The sequence below is a fragment of the Myotis myotis genome, unplaced genomic scaffold, assembly GCF_014108235.1.
Source record: "Myotis myotis isolate mMyoMyo1 unplaced genomic scaffold, mMyoMyo1.p scaffold_m19_p_3, whole genome shotgun sequence".
Lineage (NCBI taxonomy): Eukaryota > Metazoa > Chordata > Mammalia > Chiroptera > Vespertilionidae > Myotis > Myotis myotis.
This window is the reverse complement of record NW_023416335.1, coordinates 140,930,061-140,936,218: the sequence shown is the minus strand read 5'-3', so window position 1 is coordinate 140,936,218 and position 6,158 is coordinate 140,930,061. Positions and strand designations below refer to the sequence as shown.

At 40.0% G+C, this 6,158-nt stretch overlaps 1 pseudogene; it reads left to right on the top strand.

Moving 5' to 3' along the window:
• The first annotated feature begins 4,430 nt into the window (after nt 1-4,430).
• On the top strand, nt 4,431-5,430 carry LOC118651981 (annotated as a pseudogene).
• The last annotated feature ends 728 nt before the right edge of the window (nt 5,431-6,158 follow it).

Here is a 6,158-nt window from a genome sequence, read left to right as displayed (position 1 = left end):
GGAAACAATTTGCATATTAGGCTTTTATATAGAGAGATATTTATTTGGCAACTATAGATGAAAAGAATTTAGTAGAGAAAAAAGATGAGGCAAGAAGACCAGGTTGGAGGCCTGAACTAGGGTGGTGGCTCTAGACATGGAGATGGGTGGAGATAGATTTTTAGAACAATGAGGAAGTAAGATCAGTATGTGGTGGTGAGGGAGAAGTGGTTGTCAAAAATGATTAGCATTTCAAGCATCAGTTCCTGGAAGAATAGTGATATTATTCAAAGAAATCAGGAAGTCAGAAAAAAGAAAGGCTTGTGTGAGGCAAGATGGGTTCAAGTCTCTTCCTGTTAGGGATATAAGTGGCTATAATCAAGGAGGAACTGATTTTATTGCACTTACAAAAACTGGAACTTAACAGATATGAAAAAATTGTGGTTATAACTGGATTGGCTTTATATTGTCTCTTTGCAATAAAATGGAAAGGGGAAAATGAAAAATGGGTCACTATTTTAATTATCTGTAGGCCAATCTAGCAGGGATCTGTAGTTTTTTTTGTGGCCCATATATCACAAACATAGCTCTTATAAATGGATAAGCATTTACCGAATGATTTGTATGTGTTATTTATTATGCTAAATTTTACGTAAATTAATCCTCACAACAGCCCTTAGATAGTATCTGGATTTTCATAAGAAATATTGCCCTAACCAGTTTGGCTCAGTGGATAGAGCGTCGGCCTGCGGACTGAAGGGTCCCAGGTTCGATTCCGGTCAAGGGCATGTACCTTGTTTCGGGCACATTCCCAGTGGGGGGCGTGCAGGAGGCAGCTGGTCGATGTTTCTCTCTCATCGATGTTTCTAATTCTCTATCCCTCTCCCTTCCTCTCTGTAAAAAATCAATAAAATATATTTAAAAAAAAAGAAAAGAAAAAGAAATATCAAGGTGCAAAGTTACTTAACTTTACTCAAGTTAAAAAGGAACTGGTGGAATGGCATTTGAAACCAGGTTCTATGAGGTTGGTTTCAAAGTCTTTGTTTCTTCTTCTCTAAATGGCTAAAGTATTTATTTGCCTTTCTCCCTTTTCCTTCTCATGTTATGAAAAGGAGAGAATGCCTTTATCTTAAGCTGTTGGTCTTTACTATATGATTGTATTCTGAGACTGATTTAATGTCTGCTTAGGAGATCTAAGGAAAAGTTTGTGCTTAGGGGCACTCCTTTTTTTTCTTATAGTTTTAAAATTTTTAAAAATTGATTTTTAAAAATAAACACACAGTGTTTTTGATTGATTTTTGAGAGAGAGAGAGGAAGATCAATTTATTGTTTCACTTATTTATGCACCCATTAGTTGTTTCTTGTCTGTACCCTGACTGGGGATCAAACCTGCAACCTTGGCATATCAGGATGATGCTTTAACTGAATGAGCTACTCACCCAGGACCAGTTTTATTGAGATATAACTGGTATACATCACTGTATAAGTGTAAGGTGTATAGCATAATGGTTTAGCTTACATATATAATGAAGTAATTACTGCGATAAATTTAGTTAGCATCCATCACCTCATATGGATAAAATAAAAAGAGAAGGCAAAAAATATTTTTTTCCTTGTGATGAGAACGCTTGGGATTTTCTCTTTTTTTTGAAAAAATAGATTTTAACTTATTTCAGAGAGGAAGGGAGAAAGTGTTTTTGTTGTTTTTTTTTAAGATTTCACATATAAGTGAGATTATACAGTATTTTTCTTTATCTGTCTGACTTATGTCACTTAGCATAATGCCCCCAAGGTTCAACTATGTTGTCACAAATGACAGGACTCCTTTTTTAAAAAAATGGCTGAATAATATTCTATTCTCACTCTCTAACACACACACACATATTATAAAAGCATAATATGCTAATTAGACCAGACGTCCTTCTGGATGACCTTCCAGATGAAGTCGGGGCTGCAAGGGAAGCCTGGGTCCCAGGTGCCAGAGGGAAGCCGGTGCTGGCAGCCGGTGGAAGGAAGGCCTACTCTTGCACAACTTTGGTGCATTGGGATATATATATATATATATATATACCACAACTTCTTTATCTGTCAATGGACACTTAGGTTTCTATATCTTGGCTAATGTAAATAATGTTGCTATGAACACTGGGGTGCAGATGCTTTTTCAATTTTGTGTTTTTATTTACTTTCAATATATTCCCAGAAGTAAATTGCTAGATCATATGGTAGTTCTATTTTTAAATTTTTGAGGAGCCTCCAGATAGTTTTCCATGTTATGGCAGAAATTAGGCTGGCGGGAAGCTACAAACCATATGCACCCAGAGATTCAGAAAAGAACTGTTTTATTTGTACCGGTGCTGGCTCAGCAGAGTCTCCTCCAGAGGCTGAGCACCGCGTCCAGGTTCTGACCTTCTTTTATATATGACCAATTCCTAGGTATTCAGGGGTCTTTCCACACACGTGGCAGCCGGGCGGTTGGCTGATGCAAGAAGCAAGTGAGATTACAGAAGCCAAGGGCGTGGTTATGGTGGAGCAAGTAAGGGCAGGGTTATCTGCTCTCGGCTTGCTTTCTCATCCATAGTGGCTGTATCTGTTTACAATCTCATCAGCAGTGTACAAGGGCACCCTTTTCTCCATACCCTCACCAGCATCTATCTCTTGCCTTTTTGATGATGACCATTCTTATAGGTGTAAGGTGATTTTGATTTGCATTTCTCTAATGACTAGTGATATTGAACAAGTTTTCATGTATTTGTTGGTCTTTTGTATATCTTCTTTAGAAAAATGTTTATTCAGAGACACTTCTCCAAAAAAGACACACAGATGGTCAATAAACATATGAAAAGATGCTCAAAGTCACTAATTGTCAGAGAAATGCAAATGAAATCCATGACATATCACCTCACATGTCAGAATCACTATCATCAACAAATCCACAAATGACAAGTGTTGGTGAAGATGTGGAGAAAAAGAAAGCCTCGTGCATTGTTGGTGGAAATGCAGATTGGTGCAGCCACTAATGGAAAACAGTATGGAGTTTCCTCAAAAAAATAAAAATGGAACTGCCTTATGACTCAGCAAGTCAACTTCTGGGGGATCACAAAACACTAATTCAAAAGAATATATGCACCCCTATGTTCACTGCAGTGTTATTTATAACTAGAGGCCCAGTGCATGAATTTGTGCACCAATAGGGTCCTTTGGTCTGTCCTGTGGGGATCAGGCTGAAACCGATCTCTGGGTCCGGGGTGTGGGTGAAGCAGATTTGGGGCCGACAGTGCCCCAGCAGCAAGCTAACCCATGGCTGATTCTGCGAGGAATTGGGCTCCCTCCTCTACTGATTGGAGCATCTACCCCCTGATAGTCATTGCACATAGCTACTGGGTGATTGGTCAAATGGTCGGATGATCACTTAGGCTTTTATATACATAGATAGTCAATATATGGAAGCAATCCAAGACCAATCAGTAGACAAGTAAATAAAAAGCTGTGGTACATATATAAATGAAATATTGCTGGGCCATAAGAAAAGAATGAACTCTTACCATTTGCAACAGCATGGATGGACCTAGAGGGTATTATGCTCAGTGAAATCAGTCAGTTAGAGAAAGACAAATACCATATGATTTCATTTATATTTGAAATTTAATGAACAAATAAAATTGGAACAGACTCATAGACATAGAGCAGACTGGTGGTTGCCACGGGGGGGTTGCGGGGGGGGGAGAGGGGAGGGGGGGAGGAGTGGCTTATGGACTACATGAAAAAGATGAAGGGATTAAGAAGTACAAATTAGCCCTAACTGGTTTGGCTCAGTGGATAGAGCATCGGCCTGTGGATTGAAGGGTCCCAGGTTCGATTCCGGCCATGGGCATGTATCTTGGCAGCTGATCAATGTTTCACTCTCATCGATGTTTCTAACTCTCTATCCCTCTCCCTTCCTCTCTGTAAAAAAAAAAAAAAAATCAATAAAATATATTTAAAAAAAAAAGAAGTACAAATTAGTAGTTACAAAATAGTCATGGGGATATAAAGTACAGCATAGAGAATATGTCAGTAATATTGTAATAACAATATATAGTACCAGTTAGGTACTGGAAATATTGGGAAATATTGGGGAGAGAGAGAATACTATGTAAAATATATGATAGTCTAATCATTATGCTGTACACCTGTAATGAATACAGAATAACATTGAAACAAAACTCTAATTGAAAAATTAAAATTAAAATAAAACTAAAAAAAGAAAAACTATTTAGGCTTTTTGCCCATTTTAAATGAGATTATTTGCCTATTATTATTATTATTATTTTTTACTATTGAGTTGTAAATTCTTCATATACTAGAGGCCCGATGCACGAAATTCGTGCAAGAGTAGGCCTTCCTGGGAGATCCTGGACCAGCACATGCTGACTGCACCTGCTCAGCTGCGCCCCCGAAGGTTTTGAAACATGAATCCTTCACTCTTCTTGATTGCCCTTTACTTAGGAATAGCTTCAGCTGCTCTAAAACTTGATGGAAGTTTAGAGTCATGATGGCACTGGTGGAAGACAACACACAGTAAACTATATGGCTCCAATGAAGAAGGATGGAGGAGAACAGTGTGGGAGAAGAATATGAAAATGATTGACGTGCACAACCAAGAATACAACCTAGGGAGACAGAGCTTCACCTTGGCAATGAATGCTTTTGGTGACATGACCAATGAAGAATTCACACAGGTGATGAATAGCCATCAAAACCAGAAGTACTTGAAAAGGAGAGTGATCCGGGAACCATACATTGCTGAAATCCCCCCAACTGGATTGGAGAGAAGAAGGCTATGTAACTCCCATGAAGAACCAGGGTCACTGTGGTTCTTTTTGGGCAGTTAGTGCAACAGGTGCCCTTGAAGGACAGATGTTCTGGAAAACTGGCAAACTTATCTCATTGAGTGAGCAGAACCTTGTAGACTGCTCTCAGGCTCAAGGCAATGAGGGCTGCAATGGTGGCCTAATGGAGAATGCCTTCCAGTATGTTACTAGTAAGTCCAACAGAGGCCTAGACTCAGAGGAGTCCTATCTATATCATGCAAAGGTTGGACCCTGCAAATACAGGCCCGAGGATTCTGTTGCCAATGACACTGGCTTCATGGACATCCCTGAGCAGGAGAGTCCCTCAGGAAGGCAATGGCAACCATCTATAACATCTCTGTTGTTATAGATGCAAGCCATCTTAGCTTCTGGTTCTATGAAGATGGCATTTATTATGAGTGGCACTGCAGCAGCACTAGATCATGGTGTTCTGGTTGTTGTCTATGGCTTTGAAGGAGAAGAATCAAGTAGCAATAAATATTGGATTGTCAAGAATAGGTGGGGTAAAGCTTGGGGCAAGAGTGACTACATAAAGATGGCCAAGCACCGGAACAACCACTGTGGAATCGCCACTCTGGCCAGTTATCCTACCATGTGAGATGATGGTGATAAAGAAAGACTTGATTGAAAACAGGATATCCAGAGGAGGAATTTTTATGTTAAAACTGACCACATTTTACTTAATGGGATACAACACTTGAACCTTGGAGATCCAAACTGTGATTTGAATTCTGTGATGTTTTACATTGGTAAAATGCTACCACTTCTTTTACAAGGATGTATAAACTTTTATCTTTTAAAATAAAACTTAATTTTTATTATTATAAAAAAGAAAAAAGAATAGGCCTTCCTTCCCCTGGCTGCCGGCACCGGCTTCCCCCTGGCACCTAGGACCCGGGTAGCTTCCCTCTAGCCCTGGCTTTGTCTGGAAGGACGTCAGGTCTAATTAGCATATTACCCTTTTATTATTATACTAGAGGCCCGGTTCACATGTGAGGGCCGGCTGGTTTGCCCTGTAGGGTGTCCTGGATCAGGGTGGGGGTCCCCACTGGGGTGCCTGGCCAGTCTGGGTGAGGGGCTGAGGGCTATTTTCAGGTTGGGGGTGACTGAACTCCCAAACGCTCCTTTTTTCCTTTTTTTTTTTTTTTTTTTTTTTTTATTCTGGGCCAGCTTTAGCTTGAGGCTTGGCTCCAGCTCTTAGGCCTCCGCTCCTGAAAGTAGGTTTCTGGCCTTTGCATACAATGTTGCGAATCTGCTGGCTGAAGTCAGGCGGTATTTGTTACAATGTTTGAAACTGCAGGCTCAGAGGCCTGGAGCCGCAGGCGG